Source organism: Amphiura filiformis, chromosome 12, assembly GCF_039555335.1.
Source record: "Amphiura filiformis chromosome 12, Afil_fr2py, whole genome shotgun sequence".
Classification (NCBI taxonomy): domain Eukaryota; kingdom Metazoa; phylum Echinodermata; class Ophiuroidea; order Amphilepidida; family Amphiuridae; genus Amphiura; species Amphiura filiformis.
The window spans coordinates 39,361,727-39,378,042 of NC_092639.1; the positions used below are offsets into that span (position 1 = coordinate 39,361,727).

Here is a 16,316-nt window from a genome sequence, read left to right on the forward strand (position 1 = left end):
TACGGACAGAGCGTNCACGGCGAATGCCTGTGGGTCTGCGACCCTTGAGCAATACACCGCAGCTGATGATTTCGATGAGATGCGAACAAATCTATCGAGGGGTGGTACATGACCTCGAAGAGCGTCTGGGCGACCTGCGGAGCAAGGGACCATTCTGTAGGTCCCGACACCTTTCCTCGTGACAGATCGTCCGCGAGGATGTTGGGGACTCCCGCTATGTGCATCGCTCTCAACGTAATCTGCCTGGCCTTGCACCACCCTATCAGGCGAAGTGCGTGCAGGCATAACCGTGGTGACCTGGTGCCCCTTGTCTGTTGAGGTAGGCCACCACGGTTGTGTTGTCTGTTTGGACAACGATATGAGATCCCACGATCACCTTCTCGAAATGCTGGAGAGTTCTCTCCACTGCCCAAAGTTCGAGAAGGTTGATATGGAACTCCGTCTCCGTGGCCGACCATAGGCCCGAGACTGAGTCCTCGTGGATGTGGCCCCCCAGCCCAGCTTTGACGCTGCCGGTCGTCACTACGTGGACCTTACCGCTGGTGCAGGAAACCTGACACCTTGAGTCAAATTGGGCTGATGGGTACACCACCAGAGTTGCTCTCGCGCGATCTCCGACATCGGAACCGCGAGGGATATTGGGTGACGACTGGGCCTGTAAAAGGCTAGAAGGTGTAGTTGTATAGGCCTCATGTGAAAGCGGCAGCACGGCACGAGGTCTACCATACTGGCCATAAGGCCCAAAACCTTCATCCATGCCACAGCGGGTGCCCCTCTGACTCGGCCAAGAGTCGGGCACACCTCGCCATGTTCGTCACCCTCTCGGTGAGGGCACCGCGATCCTCCTTGAGGTTGATCTGGGCCCCTAAGAATAGTGGTGTTCATGCGGGACCAAATTGGATTTCTTGACGTTGATCAGAAATCCCAGGTCCCGCACCGCACGGACTACTAACTCCACGAGACACTGTGTCTCCAGCGGGTGCGTCCGTAAATGAACCAATCGTCCAGGTAGCAACACATGTTGACTCCCCTGCGCTTCAGGTACGCTGCCACCGCTTCTGACCAGGAGTGTAAACACTCTGGGGAGGTGGACAAGCCGAATGGCAGGCATCGAAACTGGTAAGTTTGACCCTGTACCTTGACGCGTAGAAACCTCTGATCTTGAGGTGCGATCGGAACATGCAGATATGCGTCCGAGAGATCTAGCGATGCCGCCCACATACCCTTGATGGGGCAGGCTAGCACCGAAGCGAGAGTCTCCATTCTGAACCTCTTGGGCCTGATGAACTCGTTCAACGGCTTGAGGTTCAGAATGGGCCTCCAGTCGCCGGGTCTTCTTTGGCGGCAGAAGAGAGGAGCTCCAAAACCCCTTGGTGAAAGGGGGGAAGACCGGGACAATCGCTTGCTTCGTGAGAAGCTGAGTGACCTCTGACAGTAGTGCCCGACGCTGGGGGCCGTCTGGCGGCACTACCGTGGACCTCTGAATCGTGCAGGCGACGAGGGTGGCTGGTAAATTCCAGCCTGTAACCCCCACTGACCACTGACAATACCCAGGCGCCCGGTGAGATGGCATGCCATCTCTGGGCGTAATGCACAGCGGCCGCCCACAGGGGAATCCTGTGGAAGTCCAAACCTGCCGGCATGGACTGTCGACCGCCGTGCCCTCAGGACCGATCTGGTTTGCCACCCTTAGAAGAACGGCTCTTCTTAGGGGGCTTGCCATACGATCCAGCACTACTCTTGCGCTTCCCAGTTTTCTTGGGAGGTGCTGGAGTAGCCTCGGGCTCGGGTGTAGTCTGTGGTGCGCGTCCTGCTGAAGCCGGAGCTGGCGCTGAAGAACGCTTAGAAGACTTCGTCTTCGTGTGCTTCTTCGTCGCCGTTCAGACCGTCCCCGCGGTCGGGGCAGCCTCCGACGTCTTCAGAGTGCTCTCATTGGTGGCCTTCTTTGCCCGGTCCTCTACCGTCGCGCAAAACGCCTGTCCAAAGAGTAGCCCCTGTCCCACCGAGTCTGACTTCTTCATTGCTTCAGCAAAGTCGGAGCCGTAAGTTGACTGGAGGGACAGACAGGCATTCACCCGGCGGCGAGATGACATCCTATGGGCTAGGCCCATAGAACTCTCGTTGAGGTTAGCTGTTAGCACCGCTAACAGATTAACCTCGCGGAAGAGTTCCGACGTTGCCCCGTGGTCGTTCGCTACCTTCCTACCGAGGTGCTCGGCAAGCGTGGTAGCGACGCTAGAGACTCTGATAAGCGAGCGTGCTCGCTTATCGATGAGCTTTAGCTCCTCCTCCCACTGGGGGAGAAGCGACCCGTGCGCCTTGGCCGCCAGCGGCAGGCGCTGGCAACGTCTGGATCCATGTCAGGGACCCTGAGGTAGGTTTCAGAGTCCTCCTGCGAAACACGCAGTGGAAGCGTGCAAGCACGCGGGCGTCGAAGCTCCAGCGAGCCTGACAGCCCCACTGAAACCTACCCTTGAGGTCCGTCCGGGAATGCAAGTGCAGGCGACCCTTGTGTGGATCGCGCTAGCTGGGCATCCTACTGAAAGGATGCCCTGGTCCTCCTGAACGGACTCCTCCTGAGAGAAAGCCAGGCCCAAACCTTGGGCCACACGGCTCATCACCTCAGCGGTGTCCGCAGGCAGACCATTGCTAGCGAGTTCCTCACGGGCAGCGGGGAAGGATACCTGAAGCTACCTGCACAGCCTCATCAGACTGTGAGTCGCTACTGGTTTCATCTTCCGACTCCTTTCCCTCGCCTTCAGACTCTGACTCACTCTCTGATGAGGAAGAGATCTGACGACGGGCATCTGAAGGTGGACAGGGAGGTGTCGCCACCGTGTGGCTAGCCAACTGAACACCAGCAGAAGAGGGAGTACTCCCGCCAGACCCCGAGATGCTAGCCATAGCACCCCGGGATCCATGACGCTCTCGCTGCTGTCGCCCTAGCCATAGCCGCCGGCGGCCTACCCTGAGCTGTATCAGGGTTAGCCACTCGACGCCCAGCCTGGGTAACAGCTGGTGGGACTGCTTGGCCATCGCGAGGCGCCACTTGCCACGGTGCTAGACCGTGGAAGAAACCACCCTGCGGCGGATACCACGGGCATACCCTGTCGGTAGCTGACCCTGAAAGGATCCGCCACCAGGGAAACCCCATGGAACGGCAGTACCAGTACCGCCTCCCCCCCCTGTTGCCACAGAGACTGTGGTAACCAGGACGAGTACTGCGGTACCTGCGTGGTTGTAGCGTAGGTGCCCGGTAGGGCTCCCGGCCGCGCACCACTGTACCCATGCCTCACAGCGCTCCCCGCTAGAGGATCAAGCCGCAGTGTATGGGTACCCGCTATACTGGCTGTCCCTTGGCTAAAAGGAGCTTGCCTAGTATCACGGGTAGCTGAGCGTGTATACCCTCGATCAGTCACCTCGCTACCTGAATAGGCAGTATCAATCAATGGAGCCATGCTCCGCTGAATAGATAGTGATCGATCATAAGAGGGTAATCGACCCATTGACTGTAATGGATCACCCACGCTCTGCTGGCTCTCGAGGACATAAGTGGGTTGTTGATCAGCCAGGCTGTTCAAACTACCTACCCTAACCTCTTGAGCCTCACCCAAGGTCGCTGTGTGTGGCGGACCACTCACGGCAGCTATGGGCGCGTGCATAGTGGCTACCACTGAAGTCGAGCCGTAGCTCGTCTCGGTAGCTGCCACCGTTTGCACTTGGGTCGCTGTCCCGTGAGAGACTGCGAGCCCAACCCCGGTATAGCCGCTAGCCAGTCCCGGAGGACAGCCGGCAGCCATTCCAAGGCCCAGGGCATCACTCGGCGGTCCCGCCATGGAACGCTGCCGTGTGACAACCCCAGTTGGTTCTGCTAAGACTACACCAAGCGTTAGCCCCGGTATCGTCTCTGCTAAACCCATGCACGTTTTCATTCGACCCTTGCGGGAACGAAGGCGTGCTGCGTGTCGTGGATCAACCCAGGCAAGCCGGGTTCCACTGGCACGCTGCGTGCTACAGACCGCCGAGGCAAGCCCGGAGGTCCGTTCGCACGCTGTATGCTAGGATTCAACCCAGGCAAGCCCGGGTACCCTTGGCATACTGTCCGTCGCCGGCTACTTCGCGGGTGCTAGACCCGCTCGTTCGCCAGCAATAGACGGGTGTCCACCTGCAAGAAACTCGCTAGAGATCTCACTGGTAGACTGGTACTCGCCTGTTAGGGCAAGTACCGCCCTGCTGCCTGCTACTAGCTTAGACGTTAAGTCAGTGCTTTCGCTGGCTGCGAGGCCTTCGGGCTCGCTAGCAGTCCCGGAGGGTCCGCCTGCTTGCCCGGGACCGGAGCCCCAGAGGTTACCTTAGCGTGGCCCTTGCCGGCCGCGCTAGTACCTACCATATCAATCTTACCTGTAGGCTTCTGTTTCTTAGTCTTCGCTTTCTGTCTGTGTCGAAGACCCAAACGAGCGCTACTTTCTAAATCCTCGAAGTGGATGTCCGATAAGCCTATGCAAAAGGAAGCACACTTATTTGATTTAGAGCAATCCCTGTGGGTGTAGCAGAGTGGATGCGGGTCCCACTCTGCCACAAGGGAAGGGCATGATTGACAAGGCCTGGACATTGTAGTAATCGGGGAGCGTACAGCACTACCCCCCCGAACACAAGCTCAAGCCCAATAAACAGACCCACACGCACAGTGGCTGACGCTGATGTAGTGGTATGATATAAAAATATATGTACAAAGGGATGAAAAACTGAAAACCTTTTGGTATAGATTTGTCAGGCTGGTCCCTTCGGAAACCCACCGAACTCTTAGCAGTAACTCGTCATCAGACGCAGCACTGAAAGATATAACGATAGAGCACACCATAAACATAGCGATAATCACTCACCATACATGTATACACAGTACTGTACAAACATCTATTGTAACTTACTAGTCTGCTATAGTTGTTTTACGTGAGAACAAAAATAAAATGGCGCCCTAAGGCGGCTATTTTGAAACGTGTGTTCCGTGATACTGAACGGAAACACTCATACAAGCTAAGTTTTTGGATCGCTTTTTGTCACTTTTCTAGCCGAAAAATGTCGTCAAAACTATCTCCCTAGCGCACTATACTGGTTGGTTTTTACCTCAGGTGTAACAAACAAACTGTATATCTCGTCCTTTGGTTCGTAATGATAATTAGCGTTGGTAAAGAAAAATCCACACGCCTATCTCATCTAGAAACCAAGGAGGATAAGGGATGATTATCGTAGTGTGACGTCACCGAATGGGTGAGTCCACTCGGGGATCGGGGTTTTTGTTATTTATTCATTTATGTGGGACAAAATGACTATTGGTTTTTCCGCATCTCGGGATCGATGCAAGAAGTATCTTAATCAACATCGGAACGGTAAGATCGACCGTGTACTGAGTCATGAGCTTTCTTCTGATACCAAATTCTCAATTTTGACAGGAAAAAGTGGGGGGATGAGGCTGTTAATCATATCACCCATCTTTAATGAGCTAATTTGCATATGTTAAATAATTATGCAAATTAGAATGGCTAACTAATCAATTATGCATAAATTATCTGGAAGTCAACAGGAACATATTTACCAAGTTAATATTCCGCTTAAAAGTAAAAATGTTATGAACATTTATGCATTGTTTTTAGCACAATATTGGTAAAAATTACATAAAATGAGCACTTTAAGTCATATTAGCTCATTAACTATGTTGATTATTGATAAAACAAAACAATACAAAGAAATTTAAAATGTTTGTATTATGAAAACCGTATGTCCGATTAGCTTCAAATAAAAGGCATGATGATCAGTGTTCACTAACCTCTCTGTTTAAAACATGAAGAGCACTTGCCTCAAATACCACCTTAAACACATCAAGCTCATTTTAAACAATTGACTAACTGCCACACATTGACGATATAGGCTCTGGAATGAAATACCAATTTTTCATGGCCTCATTTGTTAGCTCAAAATTAAAAGGGCACATAAACTCCTATAAAGTATAAACTCCTAAAAAACAAAAGTCCTTTCGTTTGGGAGGGAGGGGTTCATAAAGACTGATTACATTTGTAAAAAAAGTTAAAAGTAAAACATAGATCAAAGTTTATCTTTTTTTAAGGATTCAATAATTTTACAATTTTAGTATTTTCTGAAGTACGAGATTGACCATTTTACAGTGGTTGCTTCAAAATGATTTCAAATCAATATAGAGTGCAGTAGGGCCTACTCGCAACCTGCAACTTGTAAGTTCATTTTTTAAAGTAGCTGTACCACACTTTGATTCTTTTTTATTTGACAATCCAGCAAGTCCTATTTTTTTTTGTGCCAAAAAAGGTATGAGAAAAATAATTTAAGATAAATAGAATAATTTCTTTCTTCCATAAACATGATCAATATCCTAGCATTGATGCACCCTGACACCCTCCACAACCACATCCACCATAGAGACGGTCCTGTATCCTATGAATACGGGTTGGAATTTTTGATATTTAACACTTACGTTAGAGGGAGGGAGTTAGCCTTATAACGAGGACTTTTGGGTTGTATACCTGATAGTGGCAAGTATCATTTAAATGTGGAATAAATATCAATCTATTATTTATGGAAATGTCACAATATATTCCTATAAGGCTAATGAAAGTTGACTCCCAGTTTCCCGTTACCCGACTCCGGTCAGAAAAAAATGCCGATCAAATATTTCATTATTTTCCATTATTTCATTATTTCACATTTTTCAAGTTTTTAAGAAAAAAAGGATAGTTTTAATTCATCTTTCACGTCCCACACGTATTTTAAGCACTTTTACGCCGACCCTGACCGGCCCGAATAGTCTTTGCAAACGCTGGGTTAAACTACGTGGTAAAATGGCGATATCGTAGGGCGCACTTACTGGAGACTAGGAATTCCCTGCATCTAAGTTTCTCCTACCACTAAATGGATAGACCGAACACAAAGAGAGGCAGCCAAGTTCATGGGAACCAGCGTATGAACAAATATGAAAGCATTTCTACGTGCACTATGTAGGCGCTATATATAGACAACATCAAAATAAATAAAATAAACAAAATAAAGTCAAATTTATTCTGCTTTTCTTACAAATATTTATGTATTTAATAAAATAAACTTATAAATAAAATGATTTATTTGTCAATTTCTTGCATGGTTGTTTTATTATTAACACGTGTACCCTGTGATGATTTTTACCAGCAACCTCCAGTTTGTGCAAGTAGACAAACTAATTTCGATAAATATTGCTTCCAAAGATGTGCTAGTGGAGAGTAAGTTTGGTTTGTAAAAAGTAGTGTGCAATAGAACACACAGACACAGTGTATTTATATGGAAAAGTGGTTCTCCAAAGACTATCATGGACTTCTGGTGCTTTCATATGTTGCACAACCTATAGGTTAATTTGAAGATTCCAAAGAAGATGTGCTTAATTAAAATTTGTTTTGAAGTGAAGCATGGTCATTACTAACTATACTTTATTATTTTATTTGGGCCTCAAAACATAGCATTCCGTAATTAACTTTGCACCGATAATGAAAGTTTGAAAATAATGAATAATGAATAATGAAACAGTCACCTACCCAGTCATGAAAAACTATGTAACGGGAAACTGGGGATCAACTTTCATTAGCCTAATGGGTTAATGGGTACATGTAGGTGCTTGAAATTTACCAATCATAAGAGAAACCGCATTAAACTGTTCAAGACACTAAAACATATACCCAGGGTAGCCCGAGGTACTCACACCTCCGTCACTACGATTTGCACTGTCCTTCTCCGTACGAAGGTCTGAGCCTATCTGGTCCAGGGTACACATAAAATACCACTTTTTCTCATAAATACCACTTCCTACCATTCCTCACGTGAAGATGAGACTTTTAAACAAAACATATTTGGTGCATGTTCGTAAATTTTGAGCACATTTGAGGATGTAAAAGACCAGACTTGTGACTGTTATAAATCGCCGTGTTTTGAATTCTTCCTATAAATAGATGCTGTCAATGTGACGTCATCACCGCGACGTGAGTTCACGGTGCCCCGTTTCTACGTACTTATGGGATTCATGGCCCTATGGTGAGGAACAAACAACTAGGGCCATGATGTTTCGGGCTATACCCAGGGAATACAATATTTTTTCTGGAGTGCAATATATTCTTCTATCACACGAAAATAAGCCATTCAATTAGGGCTGTTGTCGAGTACCGGTAGTACTTTCATGGTCGACAATTGTCAAATCTCAAGATCCGAAGTCGACAAGTTGTCGACAAAGCAATACAGTGTATGTCAATAAAGTCAAATACCAGGGACTGCCTTTTGAGGAGAGTGAGAGCAATCACTATCTACAGCTCTCCTTAAATCTGATATAGAAGAGCACTTGATTTTAGCTCTCCTTAGTTGGCCATTCTCTACTTACATTCTGTTGTAAATGCTCTGAACAGCTCTCCTTTAGGCTTGAAGGCTACAGAAGAGCTATTTAATGCTCTCATGCAAATTCCAAAAGACAGTCCTTGATTATACGTCCTTTATTTACATCAAAATAATTATTAAGTACTACCCCATATACGCAGCCAGTGGCGTAGCGTCATAGGGGCACAAGGAAATTTAAAAATCCCATAGGATTTAAAAAATCCCATAGGAAAATTGCTGAAAAATGGCATGTGCCCCCCTCCCAATCAGACCCGGTTCCCCCCATCATGGTTGGTGCCCCCCCCCATGTGATGACCCACGCACGCCACTGTAGGCAGCATCAGAATATTGGGATTGTACAATGTAATGGAAAGATAATCTGCACCACTTGCGAACGAAAATAGACAACAGATTGCACAGTTATTTCATGGTAAATAATGGTTAAGTTTTAGGTAGAAACATCGGTGTCATGCACAGATTTGGTTTAAAATGATACAGGATATATGTGTAGTTGGGTGAGAAAAACTATAGCCTGCCAAATTTTAATTTTTGCAAAAAAAGTGTTTTTGACTCATGCCATTTTTTATCATTAAGAAACCCCATTGACTTTGTATGAAGTGTTATAAATGATTTCATTTGAACATCATGGTCGGTAGGCATCGTCAGAATGATGGTTGTTGATCCTTACTTCCGGTTGGACGTAACAACCATCATTCTGATGATGCCTACCGACCATGATAGATGAAACCGTCAAAAGTGAGTTATATTTTTGGTTTTGTTCAAATGAAATCATTTATAATGTTTATCAACAAACCTGAGGAATCTATTTACGTTTGTATGAAGTGGTTTTGACACTAAGCCTCGTAAAGTTGGTAAATGTTTACAATGGATAATGTTTAATTTTTTTCTCCTTTATCCCCTTCATAGAACTGCTTTTTGGATCTTTTTTATTACAAAAATGTTACCAAATAATATTAGTGACTTTTTCCTTATATATTAGCCAGTAAAGGGGATGTTTGAAGGCAATGTTAATACTTGCTCATATTTTCTTGATCTAGTCTGAATCAAGTTATTTCATAATTATTATCTGAGCTAACCATAGGGCCAATTTTAACAAACAAGGTGTCATATGAAAGGCTAAATAATTATAGGCCATGGAATTGTTGAAGAAATATACCGACAGCTTCACATTCAAGGCTAGAGTCCATTGCTATCGAAATCTATAAATCAACAATGGAGCATGCCACGACACCATGTATTAAAGCAATGCAAGTTCCTTTTACACAGCCGATCACAACTGGCGATCACATCAAAAATGTTGTTAAAATTGCACTTCAACTCAATTTTATACTATTCAAAATTAGGCAATGTTTACTTTAAAAGATACAAATCATACAATTGACACATCAAAATAAATATGATCCAAAAAATCATAGTGCTGAACTCTAGCCTAGATAATTCCATCATGTGCAAATTCAAAGCTAAAGTTCTTGAGTAACTTACTTGGTAGTACTTTAAAAGTAGTATAAATTTCAATTAAATGAACACAGCTTTCAATAGCTGTACTTGATCCAACTGCGATGGTATATCGCATATGACGAACGCACAACCTACATGTACTAACAAATCATGAGTTGGCATGATTGGATTTAATTCTGTGCTATGCATGTGAAAAAACGTTGCACTTTGTCAGGCTGTGTTCATTCAACTGAAATTTCTACTGTAGTACTGGCCAACAGGGTTGTAGCTACAGTGGGTGGCAGTGGGTGGTGGAGTCCACCACTCACTTCTGGAGCCCATCACTGAAGGTTCATATCTGATGTTATATACCTCATATAGATTCCTCTCATCTGATTGGTTTTAAAAAGTGGAGTCATTAAAATAGCTGTGCCCCCTTTTTCTATCAAGATGAAGTCATAAGCAACAGCTGTGCCCCGGGCATAGATTCAACTGTGCCCGCTAAATAATTGGATATTCGCAACCCTGAATACACACTACACAGATCGCTCTTATACATGTACATTACGCACCCACTATACGGCCGGCGTTGATTAGTGTTGTAAAAGAGACTATAGCGGTCACAGTTCGCGATGAATTTGACCTCTCCTTGCAGACGACGACCTTTCACTGCCGTAGTGAGTGCATGCAGTGATTTGTTTACAATCTGTTACATGTCAAGGATTTATACCTGCCAAATGTCACTTTTTAGACAAATTACTACGACCTGAAGACTTGACTTGACATTGTGCACAGAAACGGTAGGGTTTTAGATATGTTATCGGTAGATATCGGTCCAAATTCTGCACCCTTGCTCTTGCATGCACTGTGCATTTAAGGCCTATGCAGTTAAAAGCTTGTACATGTAGGCCTTGTCAGCTCAGGAAATCTTTAAAACCAATCAAATGAGAAGATCTATATTATTCGGTATATAAAACAAATATTGACTGCTTAATATTTGGGGCACAGTTAAAAATTATAGGCCCTCGGTGATGTCAAAACCATGACTATGCCCTCAGCTTCACGTCGGACATAGTCATGGTTTTAACATCACCTTGGGCCTATAATTTTTCCTAGAGCCCACCACTCAAACCAAAAAAACATGAGTATTTTACGAAATTTATCCTTAATATTATATATATGTGTCCACTTTTGAAGAAATCTTGCTCAAGTAAATTCTGTAAATTGATGCCCATGCCCAGCCCTGCACTTGATCAATTTCTGCTAGCTACAGCCCTGCTGGCCAATTGACTGGAGTCAAATGGTCAGGGTGGTGTAGTTTTGCTCTAGTCTTCGAGTAGTCATCCTGAAGGAAAATTCTGGGGAAGTCTCTGACACCATACTATTCACAGGTAAATAGAGATGTATAAGATCTAATTGAATACCTGAGTGGAAGAAGGGCCCAATTCCATTTTTTGTAAACATTTGGAGTTGAGCCCTTCTTCCACTCAGGTATTCAATTGTATTTTTTTACCGGTATACAATGATCCCAAACACCCACACACAAAACACCCACACACAACCTACTTCCACACACTTTTTATTTTTGGAAGGTTGAGTAGTATCATACAAAACAAAACAAGACAAGACAACCACACCCCGGCAAGGCATTAGCCAGAGGGGTGTCTTTAGGTTGTTCAAAATGGTCAAAAATACGTTATTCTACAAAATCAAGGTGTCCACTTCCTATTCACTCCATTATAAAAATCAGAATTTTAGGGTGTCCAAATTGAAAACAGGGTGTCCAAATGACACCTGGACACCCCTCTGGCTAATGCCTTGCACCCCGGGCAACCACATCCCAATTCGCAGCACAAACTTAATAAACTGGGCATTTATCAGATTTACAAAATGGCATTAGTAGTAGTAGTTGTCGGTTGTCCACGTCCAACTTTAGTTTCGTCAGTTTTTAACAGAATGCTACTCTCCACTAGGTTGGACAATAAGTAGTTATGAAAGACATACCGTACTGAAAGATTGTGATGGTCCGCATTAACTTTATTCGCACAGCAGGAGATTGGAGCTAACATGACACGTCACACGGCACACTGAGCTGCGCAGGTGTTTTGCTCGCACAGTGTCATCCAGTTGTGTGGTGCACATTGCACAGGGATGGAAAATAACATTCCATGCGGTCGCCAGTGCCGAGTAAATTTGCGGTCAGGCGAGTGAAGTTCTTAAATAACCAGCCCGATTGGCGAGTAACATTTCACGCTTATATTTATAATGACCAATTTATGGTCCAGAAAATGTGATTAATAAAATCGTGCACAAATTTTATCACGCCTATAATAGTCGCAATTTTGCATCTAATACTCTGAACTTTCATTTGACAGGGACTGGTTTCGTATTTTGCTTTAACAGCCAATACGCAAGAACCAGACATGATCGAGTTCACCACTCATCATGCCAATGTCATCCTACTCATTGTCAATCAATGACGATGTTGATGATGAAATTAATTTTTAGCGTTTGTTACCTTGTAACTTATTAAAGTTTATATCAATCACAAGCTAAAGCATGAAACCACACCTACTGACTAAATATGTAATTCTAAATACATTATTATAGTACACTAGGCGGTTACCCGTATTTCGCGGTTCTCGGCTGTCATAATTATTGGCTTTTGCAGATCTCAAACCTGGGCTTCCTTGGCCAAAGTTACACCCACCGACCAAGTTTGAGCTCCATTGAAATCTTTGTTTTTTGACCTAACATGTTATATCTCACGTGCACTACATAGTATAGGTATGCCAGGTGAATTCAAATTTGCCATCAAACTGCATCATTTTATATATCAAATTAAAGCCCTTGAGTAAAGAAAGCCAACACTGAAAACCTTTTTGTCATAGCACTTTCCGTAGCAAAGTTACATCTTGTCAAAGATTGACTTTCATCAAAAAGATTCTGCTAGCAAAATTCCCCAAAACAGCATTACAGGGGTGTTTCTAGATCTTAGTCTCATGACGATAGCACTTTTTTTAATGGAACTGCTATCAAAATCTCTCTGAAATTCCATGTAAAGTAGTCTCTCATCACCAAAAAAATCATATATTTGGGTCAAGTGAAGTATAGACAACATATTTATGAAGGTTTCCTTCTTAAAAAGCTTCTTTTTAATTTCAATGTAAATTTGTATTGCCGGTTTAGGCCATTTTGACTGACTAACAAATGTGTTAACCGAGGTTTCCCTGTGATACCTACACATCGACGGGAACAGATTGACTGCCTTATTCTTGACTTCTCAAAGGCGTTTGATTCCGTGCCCCACCAACGCCTGCTATATAAACTGGACTGGTATGGAATCCGAGGAGATACTCACAACTGGATCAAGAATTGGCTCACAGGAAGAACACAATCAGTGGTAGTTGATCGATGGAGAATGCTCAGAGGAAACAAGTGTCATCTCAGGAGTTCCCCAGGGGACAGTATTAGGTCCCCTGCTGTTCATCCTTTATATAAACGACATTGAAGAAGATACATCTAGCACCATAAAGCTCTTTGCTGATGATTGCTTGGTCTATAAAAAGATCAAATCCCAGTCTGATGCTGATATACTCCAGGCTGATCTCAACACCATGGTCAACTGGTCAGAACGGTGGCAAATGAGCTTCAACCCAAAGAAGTGCACCCTTCTTCGTGTTACAAGGAAAAGGAAAGTTATCCAGCATATTTATAACATGATGGGATCAGACCTAGTCCAACTTGACCACAGTCCCTACCTTGGAGTAGAACTCTCCTCTGGCTTGGAATGGAAACACCATGTCAAAGCTATCACGGGCAAAGCACACAAAACCCTCAACGTTCTTCAGAGAAACCTATACAGCTGTCCAAAGGAAGTAAAGAAACAGGCGTACATCGCATTAATAAGACCAACCTTGGAATATGCTTCTTCTTGCTGGGACCCACATCACCAGAAAGAAATAATTTCCTTGGAAGCTGTGCAAAGAAAAGCAGCTAGGTTTATTACCAGCAATTTCAGCAGGAAAGCCAGTGTCACTGCTCTGATGACTGACTTGGAGCTGCCGACACTTCAGCAGAGAAGAGAAGTCTCAAGGCTCTCCATGATGTACAAGATCCACCATCAGGAAGCTAAGGCAGAAATTCCCAGCCATTACACAACAACCAGGTCATCAACAGTTAGGACAAGGAATCAGCATGAAGCACAGTATACCATCATCACACCAAGATCGGATTCATATAAGTACAGCTTTTACCCAAGAACCATCACAGCATGGAACAAACTTCCGCTAGTTACCATCAACAAACCCAACGTCAAGATTTTCAATTCAGCACTCATTCAAGACCAGACCACTGCCACCAGAAGGCAAGAAGAGCTGTACATGGGCTCGACTTCTACGGCAGGTGTCTCACCCTTCATCTAAGTCAGCACCAGTCTTTTTTACTCGCACTTGAAATTAAACCTGACCCATTCCATGTCAACTCCAGGGATGTGCACATAGCACCTCTTCAATTTTTTCTTTTTCTGTGTGGTGGTAGATATTGATGAGAAAGTAAAATCCGAAAATTTGAGCTTCATACTCTATTTCGTTTTCCGTGGCATCAATTTGAAATTTAGGGGGTCAGCGTAAAAATGTGTGCATAGCGAAAAGACAACATTGGAGGTCCATAAATGTATAAAGGGAACCCTTTACAACTTTGAAAAGTATGTATTCTGGGGTACTTATTTATGTAAAATTCAAATCTGGCATCAGAAAACTTGTAACTCCTTTACTTTAAAAGATATAGGGCCCTCAAAATGCAACTTCATCCATCAGGACCAACTTTGGGGGTCAGAACTCCAAAAGTAAAAATAATTTTATTGTCCATTTTTTGCCAGTCAGAGCCCTTTGGTAGGACATTACTCTTATCAATATTGAGCCTATTAGAATACTTTTAGCCGAGATATTACCCATGTAAAACCCCAATTGTACATTTTTGTACATTTTGGAAAACCAATGTCAGACATTTGCCCCCCACCATCAAAGGTATGTTGAAAATGTACAATTGGAGAACATTTTGAGAGATATAGGTACTATCTCAGCTAAAAGTATTCTAATAGGCTCAATATTGATAAGAGTAATGTTTACCAAAGGGCTCTTGACTGGCAAAAAAAATGGACAATTAATTATTTTTACTTTTGGAGTTTTGACCCCCCAAAGTTGGTCCTGGATGGACGGTTGCATTTTGAGGGCCCTATATCTTTTAAAGTAAAGGAGTTACAAGTTTTCTGATGCCAGATTTGAATTCTACACAAATAAGTACCCCGGGATACATACTTTTCAAAGTTGTAAAAGGTTCCTTTATACATTTATGGACCTCCAAACGTTGTCTTTCGTGATTATGACATACACATTTTTACGCTGACCCCTAAATTTCAAATTGATGCCACGGAAAACTAAATGAAGTATGAAGCTCAAATTTTCGGATTTTACTTTCATCAATATCTACCACCACACAGAAAAAGAAAAAATTGAAGAGGTGCTATGTGCACATCCCTGGAGTTGACATGGAATGGGTCACCTTCACTTCTTTTGTTGGTGGCGGGCGAAGGATTTTTGATGTTAGTTTCTGCACCGAATGTGATGTTGCACCACTTGGCGAGATACCAGTGAATATTGGTCTACCAAGAATTACCGTAGAAGTAGAAATAGTACATGCAACCTAGCCTTGCAGAGAGCTCCCTCCCATCCGCTACATACGTGCATACAGTCATCAGTTACTGTATGTAGACAGTGCGTGTTTGGCAATGTTTACAATTTTCCGGTTAAGCTTTCACTGATCATGCTGATAAATCTAATATCTTGTGTATTATAATTTTATGACAACTTTACCAACTGCACTATGACTACTTACCGTATATAAGTTGCACAGTTGCAGCTCCTGAATTCCCTTCAACTGTCAAAATAGCACGAAAATACACTGTACAATTGCCCATGCACTGCCTACACTTGCGCTTGATCGTGATACAAAACACCAACCCTTAATTACTGTTGCTGATTCCCACTAGAGATTTCTATAACGTTATCAGGGTGGGGGAAAATAAACTACAGGGAATAAATCAAAACATCAGGGAGCCTATCAAAAACTAAATTGTGTTTCACACAGTGTGCTACAGGTGAATGGGGGACTGAAAACTTCAGATCATGTCAGAAGTTCTGATTGGTAACCCTGGAATAAAAAGGATGAAATGAATGAAGTGAATGAAATGCATGAGGAGAAATGAAAAGACTAAGGAATGAAATAAATAAATAAATAAATGAATAAATAAATATTAAAATAAATAAATAGATAAATAAATAAATAAATAAATAAATAAATAAATAAATAAATAAATAAATAAATAAATAAATAAATAAATAAATAAATAAATAAATAAATAAATAAATAAATAAATAAATAAT

The 16,316-nt window shown here is 43.6% G+C and overlaps 1 protein-coding gene across 1 annotated transcript in view; it reads right to left on the bottom strand.

Annotated features, from left to right (window-relative positions):
* LOC140166173 (hippocalcin-like protein 1) overlaps positions 1-15,895 on the bottom strand; it is a 290,306-nt gene extending 274,411 nt beyond the window's left edge. Inside the window, exon 1 of the mRNA XM_072189574.1 lies at positions 15,769-15,895. The gene's annotated coding sequence lies outside the window, so the exon portion shown is untranslated. The remainder of the gene's footprint in view (positions 1-15,768) is intronic.
* Positions 15,896-16,316: the final 421 nt, after the last annotated feature.